At 31.7% G+C, this 23,980-nt stretch overlaps 1 long non-coding RNA gene across 1 annotated transcript; it reads right to left on the bottom strand.

Annotated features, from left to right (window-relative positions):
- Positions 1 to 4: 4 nt before the first annotated feature.
- Positions 5 to 1,078, bottom strand: LOC140047859 (uncharacterized). The gene is made up of 3 exons (XR_011844974.1): positions 1,010 to 1,078; positions 380 to 444; positions 5 to 80 (listed from the first exon to the last, which is right to left on the bottom strand). It is a non-coding gene; the product is annotated as an uncharacterized lncRNA (long non-coding RNA).
- Between the last annotated feature and the right edge of the window lie 22,902 nt (positions 1,079 to 23,980).

Raw genomic sequence — 23,980 nt, 5'->3', positions numbered from 1 at the left:
TACATACCATCATTTTTGTCATCGTTATTGTATTCATCAAGAATACCATCCTCATCATCTGTAGGTGGTTTCATGTCAATCTGACACATAAAACAAAAACAACAAATGGATATAAAAAAGAAATAAATGTTTATTAAAAGTTAAATACAGTATTGTTTACAATTTAATATAAGAGAAAAGTAATATTATTTACTCTCAAAAACAAAACCAAATTATTTTTAAGAGTAAATTTTAAAAGGATTGAGGAAAAAAAAAGAAATAGCTGTTCATAATGCCTCATTGATTCATTTAGAAAGAAAGCCTAAGTGTCTGGTTTGCAATAATCCTGTAGGTGCTACTTTATTCATTTTATGTTTTCATTACACTATTATTTACATACGTTTATAGTTTTATGTTTTCTCAATTTGTCAGTGGCGATTTTCGTATACTGTTTTGAAGCATTACCTGTAGAGAAAAAAGACATTTGTACGTTTTATTTCAGCAGATACATTGATAGATGACAATTAATTTAACTGATTGATTAAGTAATGTAAAATTACAATTACAATACATCAACAAACAAGCTAGCGTGTTAAGGGATCATAGAGTAACAATTGTAAAGTAAAGTAACAATTGTATGTGAAAATATGACTGTTGACACCATATTACGGTTGTATGCATTTATTGAATTCCATTCTACATCTCAGTTTCATTGTGGGCCTGTTTGTGTCTATGATAATGAGAATAATGATAAATATTGTTACATAGCCAATGATGATGGGAAGATGCTACTTTTTATTCATGTTTACCACTATCAGCTTCAGCCTCTGTCCATGTTTTTTACAATTACAATACATCAACAAACAATAGCTAGTAACCGACCGAACACATCCAGGCAAGAATGTCCTTCTAAAAACCTTTTTACCAGAGTCAATATCATTCCGAGAACCATCGTCTACACATCCTAGAGGGGGAGCGAGCAAAGCGAGGTCACCCTCTAGTAATTAGAATTTAAAGAAAAGTTACATACCATCATTTTTGTCATCGTTATTGTATTCATCAAGAATACCATCCTCATCATCTGTAGGTGGTTTCATGTCAATCTGACACATAAAACAAAAACAATAAATGGATATAAAAAAAGTAATAAATGTTTATTCAAAGTTAAATACAGTATTGTTTACAATTTAATATAAGAAAAACTAATATTATTTACTCTCAAAAACAAAACCAAATTATTTTTTAGAGTAAATTTTAAAAGAATTGAAGAATAAAAAAAATGAAATAGCTGCCTCATTGATTCATTTAGAAAGAAAGCCTAAGTGTCTGGTTTGCAATAATCCTGTAGGTGCTACTTTATTCATTTTATGTTTTCATTACACTATTATTGACATACGTTTAGAGTTTTCTTTTTTCTCAGTTTGTCAGTGACGATTTTTGTATACTGTTTTGAAGGATTAGCTGTAGAGAAAAAAGACATTAGTACGTATTATTTCAGCAGATACATTGATAGATGACAATTAATTTAACTGATTGATTATCTAATGTAAAATTACAATTACAGTACATCAACAAACAATAGGTTGTGTGTTAAGGGATCATAGAGTAACAATTGCTGTATGTATGTGAAAATATGACTGTTGACACCATACTACAGTTGTATGCATTTATTGAATTCCATTCTACATCTCAGTTTCATTGTGGGCCTGTTTGTGTCTATGATAATGAGATCAAAGTTAAATATTGTTACATAGCCTATGATGATGGGAAGAGTAATATGCTAATTTGTATTCATGTTTACCACTATCAGCATTAGCCTCTTTCCATGTTGTGCTTGCTGTTCTTATCACTGCTATCCCATCTGTAACTACATGGTTTTTCTCAAATCTGGCAAAAATACAAAAAGTATTGTTGGTATTGTTGGCTGTTGAAACCAACAACTATGAACTTCAGTCATTTTAAGTACTGTAAAAAATGCAATTTTTCCATTTCAAACTTATTGTCACAAAAGTAATTTTTATTCGGCCTTTGTGTACAGGATCGCGCAACGAAGGTCATTCAGGCAGTCGGAGATAAGCTATGGACTACTATTTCCAGAGGGGGTTAATTGACACGATGTGCATTTTTCATAGAAAGTGAACATACGAAAAAAACATACTATGTATTATAAAAGTATTCCCTCTAAATTAAACATTTTACAGTATTATTAGAGCATTGCTATAAATTATAATTTAAATTCATTTAACACAACCACCACTTTACGCTAGCTGCACATCCCCACTCCGGTCTATCCGGTCAACATGGACTGTTCCAAACCTCATAAAAACCCCGATGAACACTACACAAAAGCAGAGGGCTTTGACATTTTTAACATATGATTAAACAAAAAATGTACAAGTACACTCAACTTTATCTACAAGTTAATGAAAGCTATATTATACTTAAAATCCAAAAAAGTAGAAAGAAAACGAAGTATAAATAAGGATAATCAAATGATGTCAGCATAAATACGGACGTAAAACGAGGATTTCAAAATAGCGCGTGTAAAAGGATACAACCAGACTCTTTGAGAAATCTGACGTGATTGGTTAAAATGCCTAGTCCGGAGCGAATTCGACGAATCAGAGGCTGTTTCTTAGATATGTTAATCAGAATTAAATAAGGAATCGTTTGCAGGAACTCCGGTGAAATTCGTAGCCCAATAACGTATTCTACTGAGTTGATTTTGTAGACAAATTCGCTATAATCCATACGATGTTTCCGGTTTCACGCAGTGAAAATGGGCGATAGGCACTCACGTTCTTTTGTTGTCCGGAAAAATTACTATCATATTTGTAAAAAAATATATATCATTTAAAATAATATTAAATTTCCGACAAATGGAGAAAACTCTGGTGAAAATCGGATCATAGTAAGTGGGCCAAATAATACAAAATATGCTCCATGACGCTGATTCTCGGTGTTTTCGGTAGTGGTTGGGGCGTATTGAGCGAATTTTGGCACCAAAATATGTTTGTAATGCCTTTCAATTCAAAACCATTTTAATATATTCATTAATTATACATTTAGGAAGTCAAATTATTCAACAATTCATATGATCTTTTTTTTAAGAATACCAGATTAAAATGAAATTCTATAATCTATAGAAAATTTGATGGTGTTATGATCATTGTAGAAACCGATTTATATATTTATAGACGTTTTTATTTAACTATTGTTAGATCTATTACTGCAATATTTAGAGAGTAGTAGTTTATCAAAAACAAATCGCTAAAAGTTAGCTGGTTTGTAATTCTTTTCTTCAAATATTTTGTAATGTAAATTTCATTGTCCTACTAGTACTACTTACTCTTTTCCAAGACAGGCATTGATGAGGCATGTTTTACCCACTCCTTCTTGCCCAATCACTTTAAGCATTCCAAGATTGACTGGAACGGATCCATCTTTCAAGGCTTCATTGTATGCTTTCTGAAAATCTAATTCACGTTCAGCAATATCTGAAAATTGAATCGAGATTTTAATAGATTTTTAAAACATCAAGGAAAAAATAAAATCAACAACAAAAAAAATCAACAATCAAGCAAAAATCAAGCAAGCATGCCACATAAATCTGCAAACTATAGCTTCATTGCATTATTACAGTATTTTGGATGGAAACTGTTCTCCATTTGTTATCAGTTGCACACTTTTCGCCTTTTTACAGTACCGCTCAGAAATAATGTTTTGTCTAATTCTCTCTTTACTGAAATCCCATTTTAATCACAATTCTGTTAAATTATCATCAACAGTACTTGGTAAATCTAAAAAAATACACAAAACAAAAATATTACATATTATATATTTTCATAAAAAACACTATATTAAAATTCACAGCTGGGAAACACTCTTGAATTGTCTTAGTTTTTTCAATGGTATAAGGTTATACAAAGGCTCTGTGTGATTACAAACACTTGTAGAAGCAATCATTCATTCTGGATATAATAATAATAATGTATATTTTTAACTACAATGTATACAGTTAACAACTACAGTTATTAATTGAAATTATGTCCTAAAAAAAAAATTGTGGAAATCAAACTCATCCAAACATATAGACGTTACGCAACGTTTTTTAACAGCGACCCTTAATCTAAATCGTTGAAATTATAGCAACATACGGTTGATTTGCATGGTTTCAAGGTAAAGTGAAAATAAAGTAATCCTGAAATGAATAACTGGTATGATTCAGAATTCGGCAGTAGGAAATGCGATTAAAAACATCTATTGTAAGTTTTCAATATGCTTTGAACTTTTTATATGTGTTTATTTATATCCTGTTTTATGACCAGTAACCAATTTTGTTTTTATACCTGTTTGTCAAAACACAATAAAGATAACTTGAACTTGAGCCCCACCATAGGCTGATGTAAAACAAGAATTATTGCACCTTTAAAGGCTTACAATAAGGGCGCTTTTCTGGTCTAAAACACTCAGAAAATGTGCCCACTGTTCCCAGTCGTTACTTCCCCATTATGTGTGTACGCTAAACGCATCAACACAGGGCAGAAACTGCAGATGTGAAATCTAATCACTTTTGTAAATAATAATAAAAAAAAATTTAAATAATTGCACTAAATGTATTTATTGATTAAAATGCAATTAACACTCTGAATACTTGTATAATATAAATATTTTGTAAAATATACACTTTATACTTTGAAGGGCTTGGTGAAGAAAACCGTATACTTACTTGGAAGTGGTTTTCAATTCAAATGGTCAGTGGAATAACACAATTGAACACAATTGTCAAAAAGCAAATAACGCACTATTTACAATCAATTAATAGCAAAACAAAATACCTACCAGAGAATATATGGAACCACATTTTAAACATCAAAATTTACCAATTTTAATTTACGGGAGTGAGATATGGGGCTTTTCGAATTTATCACCAATTGATCATTTACATACATGTTTTTCAAGATTTATTTTAGGCATTGGAAACAGCACACCCAACGTGGCTGTCAGATCAGAATTAGGCAGACTATCTCTAAAACATTGATTGCTTTATTTCTATTATTCATTATTGGTTACAAATCATTGAAATGGAAAAATAGATTTCCTTTTAAATGTTACATGTTTCAACTAATAGAAATGAACATTGTTGGGCTAAACAAGTGAACGATTTCCTTTGTTCCACTGGCAATGGCTACGTCTGGTACGATCAGAAAGTTGAGAAGAAATATAAGTTTATTAATGATTTTAATAAACTTTATAATATTAAACCGCGAGCTACTTAGGTAGTGCATTGTTTCTCTCTTTTTATCATAATTTACCATAAAACGTACATCTAAGACAAGGAATACCCTGGTTTAATGTTTTTAAAGTAATATATATGCATTATTTTTACAAAACGTCGAAATTTGTAGGGAATGGGTCTTTGAAATAGATTTTTAACTCTTACATAATGGTTTAATCTTGTATGTATTGGATAAGAAAGTTCCTTAGCATATACAAGTTTGTTAAACATTGTCATACATTACTATAAATTTTTGTTCTGTATTCTCAACCTTTTTTAGTAGGCCTACACCAAGCCAAGGATAAATATTTGCAATTCAATTCAATTCGTTTATGCAATATTCAATAAATATTAAATAAATATTCTCCACACATATTAAAAATACATAAAATAATAATTATATAAACATGTAAGATAATAATTAATAAAACATAGTATGTGTGGAAGGAAACCTTATAAGTATAAAACTTTATATTCTATTATTCTGTGTGTAAGTACTCTACTGAAAGCTCATTAATTTATAACAACTTTTACAATTATTTAAGCGTTTATGCTCAAATATTACTTATTATTTTGTGCCTATTTGCATGGGAAGTAAGTCGTAAGATAATACAATTGTAGGAGCCAAGGTAAAATACATTATGTATGATGCTTAATTTTACATACAGAGAAATAGTATTCTTAAGCTGGCTTAAAAGTATGTGAAGAAAATTCATTCATTGTGGAAACAAAAAATGGGATTAACAAGAAAATAAGATTTTTAGTCACGTGCAACGCCACTCTACAACTCACTATGTCGGTCGGTTGGTAAACACTAACTTGAGCAAGCGACTGCAGCCATCTATATGGCCTTGTTAAATTCAATATTTATCTCCTCCTATCGTAAATTGTTTGCCTCGATTGCGAATACATATTTTAAATATTACCATTATATATAAAATAGATTACATTAAAAAAAAAAATAAATACATTTACATTTATATGCAATTAATAAAGTTCAAATATTCCTTAACAATGCGCATCCCGTGTATTTGTCTATACAGGATTTTTTATCAATTTTATTAATTTATTTTTTGTATGTCTTTTTTGTAACTAGCTTATAGTGGGCCTTTTATCACAAGCCCCTTTGGGTTTCATGGAGGTCTCTTTCATCTTCACATCTTTATTTTGTTTATGTATAATTGTTTTGATGTATTGATGAATAAAGAGATTGATTTGATGTGAAAAATGACGTTCCATAAAAAAAAAAGTGTGGCCTAATTTATTCAATATTGTTAATTCAAAGGAATTTTAAAGTTTGCATTTTTGTGTATTTTTATCGTAATGGCAAAATAATTTTTCTAATTTATTTGCAATTTTCAAATCATAAAAAATAAGGTTTTTACATCTTGCAACATATCACAACTTCCATGTATACTACAATCCCAGTGGATTATTTAATCTATTGCCATCTGAACATGTGAATGATATCATAAATGCTAATTTTCTAGTTTTGATATGGGCATTCTTCTTCATTTGGGACAAGAAATCAAATCTTTATCGTTTGTAATGAAAACTAGTTGATTCCAAAATTTTAATAATTAAAATTTCACTTACTTTTAAAGAAGTTTAAAATTTCAGTTTTACTCTGGTCCCTTATCCTCCAGTTATTTTGTAAAACTGAGACAGGTGTATTTCCATCCTATTAAAAAAATGGGTTAGTTATTAGTAGTTTTGAGAAATTATTGATATACAATATAACACACTTTAATTACGCATCACATACATACAGTCATGGCTCAAACATTTACCATCTAGATATTGGAGGAAAGAGCATCACGTGATAACACATAGATTTACTATTTTTTAACATTGGTTGTAAATTAGGACGTGAATAGAAATTACTATTTGCCAATAAATGACATCAATTTGTACAGTGCGCCACCTATAACTCCTGTATCCAAACCAAAACTTAAGCGCTGCTGTTTATAGTCTACCTCCTTCAACATTGAAAGATGGAGGAGAGAGAGAGAGAGAGAGAGAGAGAGATAAATTGAATAAAAGTTTACTTTGGAACAGTAGGTAGATGTGTTAAAATGTTTGAGCCATAATATAAAACAACAAATAGTTTTACTATAAACTTTCAAAGAAAATAATATTTGGATACTATCCAGATACAAATGAAATATTAAAACAACAACAACACATTACAATTATAGTTGACTTATAAATGAATATCTAAATCAAAACAAAACTACTCCTCAGATATATATGTAATGGAGTGTCACCATCCTGGAAAGGAATCATAATGAAGTTTATAAATACTGACAACAGACATTATGTGAAATTGTTTTTTTTTTGGTAAATACAAACAACAACAATTACTGCTGAATGGTTCACTTCATCAGATCTATATAATGTTAGCCTATTACACTAGCAAATCCCTGTACAATACCTTATTTTGCAATGCTACTGGTGCCCCATGCTGAATGAGACAAGTCACTATTTCTAAGGTAGGTGCATATCCACTCCTCAGATATGAATGTAATGGAGTGTTACCATACTGGAAAGGAATCATAATGAGGTAATATAAATACTGACAACAGACATTATGTGAAATTGTTTGTTTTTTGTTAATACAAACAACAACAATTGCTGCTAAATATTGTGGTAAATAATCATAATTATCATTATTAATAAATGAGTAGAACAAAATAGAATGGTTTGCTTCATCAGATCTATATAATGTTATTGTTAGCTTATTACACTAGCAAATCCCTGTACATTACCCCATTTTGCAATGCTACTGGTGTCCCATGCTGAATGAGACACGTCACTATTTCTAAGGTAGGTGTACGTACATTCCCCAGATATAAATGTAATGGAGTTTCACCAAACTGGAAAGGAATCATAATGAGGTAATATAAATACTGACAACAGACATTATGTGAAATTGTTTGTTTTTTGTCAATACAAACAACAACAATTGCTGCTAAATATTGTGGTAAATAATCATAATTATCATTATTAATAAATGAGTAGAACAAAATAGAATGGTTTACCACAGCAGATCTATAGAATGTTAGCCTATTACACCAGCAAATCCCTGTACATTACCTCATTTTGCAATGCTACTGGTGTCCCATGCTGAATGAGACACGTCACTATTTCTAAGGTAAGTGGATATCCACTCCTCAGATATGTATGTAATAGAGTGTTACCAAACTGGAAAGGAATCATAATGAGGTAATATAAATACTGACAACAGACATTATGTGAAATTGTTTGTTTTTTGTCAATACAAACAACAACAATTGCTACTAAATATTGTGGTAAATAATCATAATTATCATCACGTCACTATTTCTAAGGTAGGTTGTGTATATTCAATCCTCAGATATGAATGTAATGGAATGTTACCATCCTGGAAAGGAAAGCATTTTTTTTGTAAGGTAAGAGAGGGAGCAGGTTATTAATTAATAATTATTTGTTATTAAAATCAGATTCTATTAATTTTTTGTAACATAAACCTTTTTTATTTGTTATTTTATTATTAATCAATGTAGTCCCATTTTATTTCATCTTTACAATTAATTAGACCATTGTCAATCATTGTTATCTTTACAGCTACATATGAGCAATTTATATTTGTTTTACGGTCAAAAATATTTAAACAAAATTATACTGATTCACCTGAATATAAAAAATTACAAGTAGATTGTTTTTGTTCATTAAGAAAAAAGATAAATGTTATTTGATAGATAACTGTATACTTTAAATCAGTTATCATAAATCATATACAACTGTTTAGTTATTATTTTAATTTGGTTTCTTTTAATAAAATTTGATTTTTGTTAATGGGCTTACTTTAGCCTATTACTTAATGTAAGTTATTATTCATGTACACTGCCTTATTTTGCCATGTTACTGAACCACGCTGTGTGAGACATGTTACTATTTCTAAGGTAGGTACTGAATACATATACAAATATGCATGTAATGGAGTGTCACCATCTTTCTTTCGCAATGTTGCTGGTGTATAATATTGACAACAGACATTATGTGAAAATGGGGTTTTTTTGTCAACCCAAACCATAGCAAGAATTACTGCTAAATAATGTGGTCAATAATAATAATAATGAGAACAAAATAGAATATGGTAGAGAAAGTTGGTACATCCTTTCAGTACTGATTTTTAACACCCAATGAAACCAATATCATAATTAAGTTAAGTTAGATATTAACGATAACAAATTTAATTTAAACCATTTGCCTTGATGAAAATCATATCATATCATGAAGCCCGATACCATCCCATCATCAAATGTACCAAGACAGGAATTTGGTGAACAATACCATGTAATAAACAAAATTAAGGTAATTCTCAGGATGACAATTATATTTGACTACATAAATTCCAACATATCTGTATTTATTTGCTTTGTGTACAGTGCGACTTAGACAATTTTCAGTTATTTACTGAAGTTTATTTATTCGAGAACCATCTGTGGGCACTTAATTACCAGTATATCAAATTTTAACTGGCAACTTTAATAGAATCATTTTTTCCAAAAAGTCATAAGATAAGATACGGCACTGTTTGAAAAGAATAATTTCATATTAAATTTCTAACATTTTTACTAAACTAAACATTTTTCTTCCTTTTGTGCAAAATGTTTGTTTGGAAAAGGATCTCTTTTAAGCCCATATTCATACTGTATGTGATAAGACTGACAGAAGTATTTTGTTGTAAAGTACTGTAAGTAAAGGGCGGGAGCAGGTTATTAACAATTAATAATCCTTTTTTATTGAAATCAGATTCTATTTTTAACATAAACCTTTTTTAATTTGTTATTTTATTAATAGTCAATGTAGCATGTCCCATTTTATTTCGTATTTACAATTAATTAGACCATTGTCAATCGTTATCTAGTTAAAGTACATACAGTAATAATGAGCAATTTATATTTGTTTTAAGGTCATAAAAATGTTAACAACATTGTAAGGACGTTGGACTGCTGATCGTGAGATCGAGTTTCGAATCCAACTCTCGCTGCATTGCTTGTATCCTTAGGCAAGATAATACTTTACTTACGTTTGCCTCTCTCCATCCAGGTGTATAATTGGGAACCCGCTTAGATCAAGACACAACTTTGCGCTTATTACTAGCTGCGTTATGGGAGAATGTTTCCATAGGTGTTTGATCAGGAAAATGTTCAGCGCTTAGAGGTTTAACAACATTAGGCGCTATATAAATCCAGGATATTATTATTATTGTAGGTTACTATTATGAAGATTTTTCATTGAGAAAATTAAAGATTTATGTTATTTGATAGGTAACTGTACACTTTAAATCAGTTTATAAATCATATTAACTATTTAGTTTTTTATTTGGTTTATTGTAAGTCTTTACTTTTTCTCTAATTGTAACATTTTTCACAATATCATGTTTTGTATGCTTCATTTAGATTCTGCTAAGCTTTGATTTATTTATATTATTATTTTTAGCCTAATGTGGTTAATCAGTGCATGCAGGTTATACCCCCATCATCAGTGTGTATTTATATTATTATTTTTAGCCTAATGTGGTTAATCAGTGCATGCTGGTTATACCTCCATCATCAGTTTGTATTTATATTATTATTTTTAGCCTAATGTGGTTAATCAGTGCATGCAGGTTATACCTCCATCATCAGTGTGTATTTATATTATTATTTTTTGCCTAATGTTGTTAATCAGTGCATCCATCATCAGTGTGTATTTATATTATTATTTTTAGCCTAATGTGGTTAATCAGTGCATGCTGGTTATACCTCCATCATCAGTTTGTATTTATATTATTATTTTTAGCCTAATGTTGTTAATCAGTGGGTGTTTCCATAAATAAAGGGGCCAAGGTGTGACATTAGGGTCAGAATTTCAAAGTGTGACATTCTAAGTCTAATAATCAATTCTAAATAGTATATCATGTACTTGAACTAAAAAAAAAAAGCAAAATACACATTAAATCTGTTGTCTCTATGTAACAGCATTTATATAGTATCAACATGCATAGCAAATTTCACGTGTAACGGAGACACCAAAATCACATTATCTACCCCTCTTATAAGTTATTATTAATAACCTAAAACTGTTTAAATTGGATTTTTAAATAGCTTTTGGGAACATCTTCAATGCAGAAAAATATTATTTAAATCACACCTTTTCAAATTTAAAAAATAGCTTATGAAATAATTATGCAAAGCCGTTAAAGTTGACTTAATTTCTATATAAAAGATTTGTAAAGTTACTGCTGTTTAAAAATTACATGTAAACAATACAGAAATGAACAGAATATACCTCAAGTATATACATTTACTAGCAACAAGTCAAATCAGGATCATACCTCTATGTGGAAATAAAACAATATGGTTCATGAAATATAAATGGAAGATTTCACGTGTAACGGAGACACCAAATGTTCACTTTAACTCGTCACAATGTTTTATGAAATGGTTTGATATGCAGCCATTTTTAAAGTGTAACAAATGTGGTTACTACTGCATACAATTGATAAACTGGTAAAAATTGTATATCAAATACTATCTTTTAATCAATAAAACAATATAATTCATGCAATAAAAAATTGAAGTTTTCACGTGTAACAGAGACACCAAAAAGTTCACTTAAATAAGTCAACAAGAACTACTACATTATTTTTAAAGTGTGACAACTGTAATTACTACTGCACACAACAAACTGCTAAAATATACTATTAATAGTCATTTACAGTAAAATCATTGAGAATACATTTGGATATACTTCGCATTAACACTCTTGTTCAATCATTAAAACGTATAATCTACATAAATTTACGTAAGGGAAAAATTTGGTAAATCGCGCATTACTTCTAAAATGTTTACTCAATGGTATATAAAGTTGGTTCGTACTTTCAGTGCTGATTTTAACCACCTGATGTAACCCTGTTTAATAATTTAATTTCAGTTATGTAATATTTTTTTTACGCTGAAATTACTGTATATTCGAGAACCGTCTGTGTGCTGATGTTTCTTTGGTTGGTCTTTTTGTTGATGCGGCATCTCTATTTTCGGGGTTAAATGCAGTTCTCAATTGGAACGGTAACATTGTTGATAAACTGTTGATCTGTATAAATGAAAAAAATGACAATGAAACATTAGATTTGCCCATCTGGGTTAAATTTGATTCATCATCATATAGAAATATAAAGTATGTAATTAAGTATTTTTAATATAAATTATACCAATTTAAATAAAAATAAATATATCTATTATTATTATAAAATATGTTAGGCCTACTATACTAAAGAAAGTGTTTTCTTATCTTATGTTGATGGATTATAATATTTATTATTATTAATTATAAAACAATAAATGAACACTGTAGGCCTATATATTTGTCTTTCTTGAGTTATGCTCATAAATTAATTTGACTAAAACTATTGCTTTCTTTTCAGATTATTAGTTTAAAATATTAATTTTATTCATCAAATATTTATTATTATCATTTTATTATTATAATAAAATTAATATGTTACTGATAATTTTGTCTTAGTTATACTGGGTATAAATGTTGTTTACGTATTATTTTTAAATGTTGTAAAATGTCTGTTGACTTTATTTCTCATTCTTTTATAATTGTTTTTAAACCACATCGGGAAAACAGTAGATTAGTTATAATATTGAAGTCTATGGAATATATTTAAAACGAAGAGTAAATAAAGGTTCCCCATTAAACTAAGCGCGATCTCTTTGTAGGGAGCCGACGAAGCAAGCGTGTGGGTTTTGGCCAACAAAATAAAGGTTCACCGAACCATGACCGAAATGATACCAGTCACTCCATTTGAGCACCGGGAGTCGCCGAGCCAGCAATCACGTTGGTTTTCAATAAAAATTAAAAAATAAAGGTTCACCAAACTGAACAGCTAAAAATAAACGCGATCTCAATTTGGAGGAGAATTTTATTAGCCAAGCACGTGGTGTTTCGGAAAACCCTATTAATAATTATCGTACATGGAGTATATACACTGTCGCTGTAGAAATACCGCCGGAGTCGCCGAGTCAGCTAAAAAATAAACGCGATCTCAATGTGGAGGAGAGCTCATTAGCCAAGCACGTGATATTTCGGAAAACCCTTAATAATTATCGTACAGACCTGTAGAAATACCAGTCACCCCTTTCAGCTTCGGAGTCGCCGAGCCAGCTAAAAATAAACTTATCGCAATGTGGAGCAGAGTTCATTGCCCAAGCACGTGGTAATACTATCCTATTACTATAGGAGAACCTATTGTTCTTTGTTGTTTTGATTTGATTTCGTTCATAATAAATTGTTATCCACAGCCTTGCGTTTATATTATATGTAATTGTTTTTATCAATTTAAATGAAGTTATTAATTATTATTAAATTTATAAAACCTTAGTATATCTTCCGTAGATTGTAATTGAAACAAGTTAAATATTCCCTACACATCAAGTGAAATCGCCCAAATATGATAGGCGCGCATACGCGACAACCAAGTTGCTTGGACTCGCTCACTATAGTGGAGGGTATTTTAAATGTATATTATAGTAAACATTTAATTCATATTTTATCTTGTCGAATAGCAACGTTAAATAAATAAACAAAATTATGTATTAATATTACACATTATTTTGTGTAATATGTTTTTTATTATAACTGAAATGAACCAAATACAATTCTTTTTTTTCTTACAGTAACAAATAGAATAGTCAAAAACGAAAGTGGTTGTAAACTATGGACTTTTATCCCTATTTCTTGTGACAATAATTAAATAACTTTTTATTTTTCTGTGTCATATAGAAGCAATAACCAAATAGCAAACACATAATGTAAAATTTAAAGATTTTATGGTAACTAATTGCTAATTATTTGCAAAATACTACACCGGTATAAGGTCTAGTACACTACGTAACAAGACACGGCGTATCTTCTACGATGTTACGCTGTAACCTGCCTAGTGGAAAATGTTTTGCAATTTTGCTCATTAATTTGTTAAATATTAATCAATTATAGACATATCTGTTCATTGGGTATACATTATGAAGCTGCTATGAGATAAACAACATTCCTACCACATTAAAATAAATATCAACTAGGCCTATATAGTATCAACAAACTACCAACGTAACCGTGTCTCATTGTGTATACGACACCCAGTTTTTGACTATGATGTTGACGTTAGAGTACGAAGATAGTTTTGGTGTTTAATTTTCTTGTATTTTTCATTATAACCCACTATTTTCTAAATTCTAAAAACTAACAATATAAAAATACACAAAACTTACATGCAATGAAGCGCGTGGAAGTTATTTACAACGTAACAGTTGAAACAACGTAACAGAGGGACACGAAAAGTCTCTACCGCTGTAACTCGAAATTAGCGCGGATCCTAGCGATGATTTTTTCGCCGAGACTTTAGTTCGCCTGCTTCTTGAATCACGTGACCTTCAACTTCAGAAATAGCTCTCGCGGCGTTCACCACCGATGGTCTATGAATAACTACGTAACGAATATACGAGACACGAAATGTTCTAAAAAAATAGTTTTTCGTCTGTAACTGACTAAATAAAATCGGTATTTTGTAGAACATTGTGTAAGGTAAATTTCAGTGATCTGTTGTAGTGAATGTAATTCGATTTTCGTCATTATAGTGGTACTTCTTGTGTCTGTTCACTAATAAAGATCGTACTAACAACGTAACAAAGTGAGACACGAAATGTTACGTTGTGATGCTGGACGTCGCGGACCGTTGTGTGGAAAACAAAAAATCGTGGGAAATTGTAATTAGCTTATATTTAACGTTGCTTTGTACTCTATTGTGATGATAAATAAATACAAAATAACTATTGCTGTAGTATATTTCTTAAACTCTGATATGTCAGTGTATTTAAATGTCACACATATTTTAATAAAATGAGCTAGACACCACGATTTATTTTTTTTTTAAATCGTTTTTTTTGGCAATTTTTTTTTTCCAACATGTAATAGTATTAACCCATATTATTGTTCTATCATATGATAAAATCATTTTTTAAATAACTATTACCAATTTAGAGTAAACAGCAAACTAACTATCACCAATACTAAAATACCCACTGGCCCCTTAATTTATGGAAACACCCCAGTACATGCAGGTTATACCTCCATCATCAGTGTGTATTTATATTATTATTTTTTAGCCTAATGTGGTTAATCAGTACATGCAGGTTTATACCCCCATCATCAGTGTGTATTTATATTATTATTTTTAGCCTAATGTTGTTAATCAGTGCATGCAGGTTATACCCCCATCATCAGTGTGTATTTATATTATTATTTTTAGCCTAATGTGGTTAATCAGTGCATGCAGGTTATACCTCCATCATCAGTGTGTATTTATATTATTATTTTTAGCCTAATGTTGTTAATCAGTACATGCAGGTTATACCTCCATCATCAGTGTGTATTTATATTATTTTTAGCCTAATGTGGTTAATCAGTGCATGCAGGTTATACCCCCATCATCAGTGTGTATTTATATTACTATTTTTAGCCTAATGTGGTTAATCAGTGCATGCAGATATCCCCATCATCAGTGTGTATTTATAAAATTATTTTTAGCCTAATGTGGTTAATCAGTGCATGCAGGTTATACCCCCATCATCAGTGTGTATTTATAATATTATTTTTAGCCTAATGTTGTTAATCAGTACATTCAGGTTATACCCCCATCATCAGTGTGTATTTATATTATTATTTTTAGCCTAATGTGGTTAATCAGTACATGCAGGTTATACCCCCATCATCAGTGTGTATTTATATTATTATTTTTAGCCTAATGTGGTTAATCAGTGCATGCAGGTTATACCTCCATCATCAGTGTGTATTTACATTATTATTTTTAGCCTAATGTGGTTAATCAGTACGCAGGTTATACCTCCATCATCAGTGTGTATTTATATTATTATTTTTAGCCTGATGTGGTTAATCAGTGCATGCAGGTTATACCCCCATCATCAGTGTGTATTTATATTATTATTTTTAGCCTAATGTGGTTAATCAGTACGCAGGTTATACCTCCATCATCAGTGTGTATTTATATTATTATTTTTAGCCTAATGTTGTTAATCAGTACATGCAGGTTATACCTCCATCATCAGTGTGTATTTATATTATTATTTTTAGCCTAATGTTGTTAAATCAGTACATGCAGGTTATACCTCCATCATCAGTGTGTATTTATATTATTATTTTTAGCCTAATGTTGTTAATCAGTACATGCAGGTTATACCCCCATCATCAGTGTGTATTTATATTATTATTTTTAGCCTAATGTGGTTAATGAGTGCATGCAGGTAAGCTTCCATCATCAGTGTGTATTTATATTATTATTTTTAGCCTAATGTGGTTGATCAGTGCATGCAGGTTATACCTCCATCATCAGTGTGTATTTATATTATTATTTTTAGCCTAATGTGGTTAATCAGTGCATGCAGGTTATACCTCCATCAGTGTGTATTTATATTATTATTTTTAGCATAATGTGGTTAATCAGTGCATGCAGGTTATACCCCCATCATCAGTGTGTATTTATATTATTATTTTTAGCCTAATGTGGTTAATCAGTGCATGCAGGTTATACCCACATCATCAGTGTGTATTTATATTATTATTTTTAGCCTAATGTTGTTAATCAGTACATGCAGGTTATACCTCCATCATCAGTGTGTATTTATATTATTATTTTTAGCCTAATGTTGTTAATCAGTGCATGCAGGTTATACCAACATCATTAGTGTAATATTGCAAAATAATTGTAATTCATTATATAAAAAAATGTTATAATAACTAATAAAGAAAATTACAATCTCTATAATTTTAAACTTTAATTAAATTTCTTCTTTGATAATATTATAAAAATAATGTACATCTTGTTTTAAATACCTTATTGATAGATTTCACAAGATCTGGTTGCGTCTTACAAATTTGTTTAATTGTTTGCAAATCACTCCTCCTGTACAACAAAGCTTCTACTAATTTGTACCTGTTAAAATGTAAGAAATAATGAATTATTACACTATTTTATGAAAATGATGATTGATGGAAATAATCAATATCATCATTTTATTTGATGAGAATGAGCCCTTTAATTGTAATATTTATGATTTCATAATCTTTAAAGAAAGTTTTAAAGTATTGCTAACTATTCAAACATTTTAATTTGTTTTTAACAGTTTACATATTGGAGCTGGTTATTTTTGTTGGATTTGAAATAAAAAACAAACGTACCTTTCCATTTCAAAAATACAGCGTGTTCATTTAACAATTATTAATACTGATAGCTTCTAGTGTAAAAGTAAGCCTACACATTCTGTTCTGAAAATATGAAAGGTAAAACATAATTTCATCAGACAGAAACCTTTGCATTAAAGGCTACGACAATTCAATTGCACCTGTATGCTGGTGTTACTGAATGAAGATGACCTGTATGCCGGTGTTACTGAATGAAGATGATCTGTATGATGGTGTTACTGAATGAAGATGACCTGTATGCTGGTGTTACTGCATGAAGATGATCTGTATGCTGGTGTTACTGAATGACGATAACCTGTATGCTGGTGTTACTGCATGAAGATGACCTGTATGATGGTGTTACTGAATGAAGATGATCTGTATGCTGGTGTTACTGCATGAAGATGATCTGTATGCTGGCATTACTGAATGAAGATGACCTGTATGCTGGTGTTACTGAATGAAGATGATCTGTATGCTGGCATTACTGAATGAAGATGACCTGTATGCTGGAATTACTGAATGAAGATGATCTGTATGCTGGCATTACTGAATGAAGATGACCTGTATGCTGGTGTTACTGAATGAAGATGATCTGTATGCTGGCATTACTGAATGAAGATGATCTGTATGATGGCATTACTGAACGAAGATGACCTGTATGCTGGTATTACTGAATGAAGATAACCTGTATGCTGGTGTTCATGAATGAAGATGACCTGTATGCTGGTGTTACTGAATGTAGATGACCTGTATGCTGGTGTTACTGAATGAAGATGACCTGTATGCTGGTGTTATTGAATGAAGATGACCTGTATGATGGTGTTACTGCATGAAGATGACCTGTATGCTGGTGTTATACTGCATGAAGATGACCTGTATGCTGGTGTTACTGAATGAAGATGACCTGTATGCTGGTGTTAGTGAATGAAGATGACCTGTATGCTGGTGTTACTGAATGAAGATGACTGTATGCTGGTGTTACTGAATGAAGATGACTCCTGTGCTAGCATTACAACATATTGTACTTTAGATTTTTAAACAAATAAAGCCTATTGTGTACATTGTGCGATTGTAAAATCTAAGTTTATCACCAAGTTAATATTAAACTGGCCATGGTCTCATCTTTAAATATGAAAAAAATTATTTTGTTCATAATAATTGATTGACATATCTTGTTTTGTGGATTCATTTTCCCAAATGGCAATTATGACTTTTCTTTAATTAATACACAACAAATGGCTGCCATTCAGTTTGGCCGCTATACTTTACACCCCAAAAAACCAGCAAAAACATCCCTCTAGGCAATTGTGAGTATCACTATCAGAAAAACTTATCAGTTATTTGGTCAACAATTTTGTTAATATTCTACTATATAATCTATGAACCACCTATTGATAACACATTTTGAAATGAGCTTTACCTGAATATCTTGTTGCTAGGGGTAACAGACCCAAATAAACACAGCAAATCATTATTATTAATCAATACCCTGGATTTTTCAAATTACAAATTTACTGTAGGTTTACCAATCATCTGTCTTATAATTATAAGTACAAATGGCTATAATAAACCGTTCAACTTAAATAAGGTTTATCACAAATAGCTTGATATCACGGCATTGCACAATGCATGGTGGGAAGGAATCTGGTGTTCAATTATTTGCACTTTACCTTACTGCACAAAATATCTATCCTAATATTGCAGCAAACTTAAAAAATAGAGCTGTTAGTAGGTCCCGGAAAATGCACTTATTGTACTTCGAAATATGAAATGAAATTACCTATGACCAGCTTTATGGTTTGGGTTTAGCTAAGAAAATTTTGAAAACTAGAGATGCAAGTCTTCAACAATTGCATCTTATAATTTGATAACATCAGGCCTAGAGGCTTAAAAAAGTAGTCCGTTTTGGCTTAATATGGAAGGGGGGGGGGGGGGTGCGTCCACAGACCATTTTTAGTCGGGAAAATCAGTATACCTTGCAAGTGTATACATCTGGACTTCCGAGTACGGTGAGAAGTTCATGACATACAGGACATTAGCTATAATAAGATGTTGTTGGCTAAGCGAAAATGGCATGTTTTTTGTTTAGTAATGTTTGAAATATTTATTTTAGGTGCCCCACGGTCCCAGAGGTTAATCGTAAATTAAAAATTGGTGAACATACGAACAATTAACATAATTTGTTTTTGCTGTAGTGTACGTTGATACACAGTACACGAAGTAACGCGTCGGTAAACTTCACCTGGAAAGTAACGACACTACACATTTTGGTCCCTGGATGGAACATGATATCACGTGAAAACCACAATGGGCCCAATGTTGAACGATTCGTACAAAGGGACACCGGCAGAGCGTACCTATTGTAGTAGTTAGATCGCTGGCAATAATGAATGCATATAAAGTGCATAATAACCCTCTGACATACTCACTTAATAGAATGTCGCGGTTTTCTAGGTGCTGAAGCTACGAAGTGAACGTGAACGATTTGTACTGTATATTATATTCCCCAACAAAAATTACCCGTGTTCCCGACCGGGGAGGGAGGGCTAGCCTCCCCGACAAGGGGGCTAGAGCCCCGTAGCTTGAATTAGCATTTTTTGAAGTCGAAGTTCGAACTACAACTAAAGTCTGGTTTAAGAATACAGGCGTATCACTGTACTATCAGGCTAATACACCTTTTTTATTTTCACGTCAGACATGTTTCGTTCAAAATATACTTAGTACTACAAGATATTCAGCAGCAACTTCTGTGACCTTTGTACTGTCCAACAACAGACATTAGTAGGTTTGATATTAACATTTTAACACAATTTTATTGAACAATTCATGTGCTATTTATTAACCGAAAGGCCTGAAAGGTAAGTGATAACATAGGCAGAATTTGAGCAAAAGATACTGATCACCCTTGTAGTGTTCACCAAGATTACCTTTTAAGCCTCTGAATTTCGAATTAAATCTGTAATTTTATTGTATTGCAATTTTTGCTGTAAAAATAAAATAGTTGAGAAACACTTCAATGGATGCAACTGGGTTGCCATAAACCAACATTTCCAAACAAAGTATTGCTATTCCTGTAATTGTCATAAAACAAAGCACAATTCTGTAAGTCAAATGAAATATTAAATAAATAATATAAAAACTCACACTACAACTGAATCTGAACAACAGAATTGTTGGTACCCTACCCTGGAAACAATCCTCCATCCACTGGTAAATCAGTCCGACTGAACAGCTCTACATCAACAGACGCTACTTGACTATAGGGTGTTTATAATTCTCACTGCTTCTGTGCATCACATGACTTCCTAATCAGTCTTGCATGCTAGCCTATAATAGAAAATATAAGTCTTGTTTACCTATCTATTGTTTGCAAACTTAATATAAACAAGGTAGTGTTAGGAAGATATCATAATTCATATTCAACCAATGTAAACGAACGAATTATGGGCGGAGCCAGAGCCATATATATAAAGAGTTACGACATTGGGTTAAACTTCAAAGTCATGTGATTATTATTATTATAGTCATTATAAATTATCTCCATTAATGCATGTAAAGTATAGATTAGGAGCAACAAATACTTTAAACGTTTTCTTATATTTTTAAAAATGTAATTGCATATTTGATGGTGAATTATTGATGTGCAAAGTGTACAGAAGTACTTGCTTGCGCTAGTACATTATAAAATTTATTTATTTTGAAACAAAACATCACATAACTATGTATATTTTTAATTCATAATGGATGCTTTGTTGATAAAAATGAAATTAATAAAGTGTCGTGGATATATTTGTTAATAATATTTTGTGCTTTAGGATAATAATGTGTATTTTGATTACCAGGAATTGTTTAGGTACAAAAAATAATTTTCACTAAAGGCTAATTAGGAGGCTCTGGTTGTTTAGTAGAGGCCTACTATGCCATTTTATGTAGTGATAATAGTATTTATAATATTATTTATTGGCCTATATACTGGTTAATTATTGGTACTTAGGTTTATCAAGAAGGAAAAAAGATATCCATGGGAAGGCCAATCCTACTTCACATCACATTAATTTTATTTATTTTTTTTATCATAAATTGGTATGGAGAATGCACTTAGAAGCTATATTAAAATGTATCACCTAATTATAAATTATTAATTTAAAAAAAATCATACTTTGCATAATGAAACAAAAACTACTGTTTGTATTTTATTGTGAGCAATCTACCAGTTTTATACAAAATATTTTAAAATAACAATTATGGATAAAAAAAATGGATAAAGAAGAACAGAACATTATTTTGAATTAAATATATTTATTATGAGATAAACAATTCTTTATTCAATAATGATATCATTTATTGTTAATTTACTATTAAAAACCAAAAGTGTTATTTCACACTGCCATTTTTAGTATGTGGAGGTCCGAAATCATAAAAATTAAATGGTGGGAGACTTTATAAAAGCATGGCGAAAGAGGACATTTTAAAATTTTGATTAGAACCATGGGGCCTAGGCTTCTTTCCCCAGTCTATTATTAGCCCTCCCCTCTAAATCCTGGATCTACTCCTGGTGTATTTCTACCAAAATGAGTGTGGCCTAGGCTTCTTTCCCCAGTCTATTATTATCCCTCTCCTCTAAATCCTGGATCTACTCCTGGTGTATTTCTACCAAAATGAGTGTGGCCTAGGCTTCTTTACCCAGTCTATTATTAGCCCTCCCCTCTAAATCCTGGATCTACTCCTGGTGTATTTCTACCAAAATGAGTGTGGCCAAGGCTTCTTTCCCCAGTCTATTATTAGCCCTCCCCTCTAAATCCTGGATCTACTCCTGGTGTATTTCTACCAAAATGAGTGTGGCCAAGGCTTCTTTACCCAGTCTATTATTAGCCGTCCCCTCTAAATCCTGGATCTACTCCTGGTGTATTTCTACCAAAATGAGTGTGGCCAAGGCTTCTTTACCCAGTCTATTATTAGCCGTCCCCTCTAAATCCTGGATTTACTCCTGGTGTATTTCTACCAAAATGAGTGTGGCCAAGGCTTCTTTACCCAGTCTATTATTAGCCGTCCCCTCTAAATCCTGGATCTACTCCTGGTGTATTTCTACCAAAATGAGTGTGGCCAAGGCTTCTTTACCCAGTCTATTATTAGCCGTCCCCTCTAAATCCTGGATCTACTCCTGGTGTATTTCTACCAAAATGAGTGTGGCCAAGGCTTCTTTCCCCAGTCTATTATTAGCCGTCCCCTCTAAATCCTGGATCTACTCCTGGTGTATTTCTACCAAAATGAGTGTGGCCAAGGCTTCTTTACCCAGTCTATTATTAGCCGTCCCCTCTAAATCCTGGATCTACTCCTGGTGTATTTCTACCAAAATGAGTGTGGCCAAGGCTTCTTTCCCCAGTCTATTATTAGCCCTCCCCTCTAAATCCTGGATCTACTCCTGGTGTATTTCTACCAAAATGAGTGTGGCCAAGGCTTCTTTCCCCAGTCTATTATTAGCCGTCCCCTCTAAATCCTGGATCTACTCCTGGTGTATTTCTACCAAAATGAGTGTGGCCAAGGCTTCTTTCCCCAGTCTATTATTAGCCATCCCCTCTAAATCCTGGATCTACTCCTGGTGTATTTCTACCAAAATGAGTGTGGCCAAGGCTTCTTTCCCCAGTCTATTATTAGCCGTCCCCTCTAAATCCTGGATCTACTCCTGGTGTATTTCTACCAAAATGAGTGTGGCCTAGGCTTCTTTCCCCAGTCTATTATTAGCCGTCCCCTCTAAATCCTGGATCTACTCCTGGTGTATTTCTACCAAAATGAGTGTGGCCAAGGCTTCTTTACCCAGTCTATTATTAGCCGTCCCCTCTAAATCCTGGATCTACTCCTGGTGTATTTCTACCAAAATGAGTGTGGCCAAGGCTTCTTTCCCCAGTCTATTATTAGCCCTCCCCTCTAAATCCTGGATCTACTCCTGGTGTATTTCTACCAAAATGAGTGTGGCCAAGGCTTCTTTACCCAGTCTATTATTAGCCGTCCCCTCTAAATCCTGGATCTACTCCTGGTGTATTTCTACCAAAATGAGTGTGGTATTATGTTATGCCGGTTAGACAAACTTACTGATTCAACAGATTTTAACAATCTTCTGTCATGTGAAATATAAAGCATTATAACTACAGAAATAAATATTAAACTAAAAAATACCCTGACTCAACAGCCCTGGGGAAGCAGTGCATTTTAGTCTATTAATAAATGGATCATAAAGTAAGGTAGTACAATACCCCACACAAATACCCTGACTAACAGCCCTGGGGAAGCAGTGCATTTTAGTCTATTAATAAATGGATCATAAAGTAAGGTAGTACAATACCCCACACAAGAACCCTTGACTAACAGCCCTGGGGAAGCAGTGCATTTTAGTCTATTAATAAATGGATCATAAAGTAAGGTAGTACAATACCC

Source organism: Antedon mediterranea, chromosome 4, assembly GCF_964355755.1.
Source record: "Antedon mediterranea chromosome 4, ecAntMedi1.1, whole genome shotgun sequence".
Taxonomy (NCBI): domain Eukaryota; kingdom Metazoa; phylum Echinodermata; class Crinoidea; order Comatulida; family Antedonidae; genus Antedon; species Antedon mediterranea.
The sequence above is the reverse complement of the archived record's forward strand: the minus strand, read 5'-3'. Positions and strand labels throughout refer to the sequence as shown.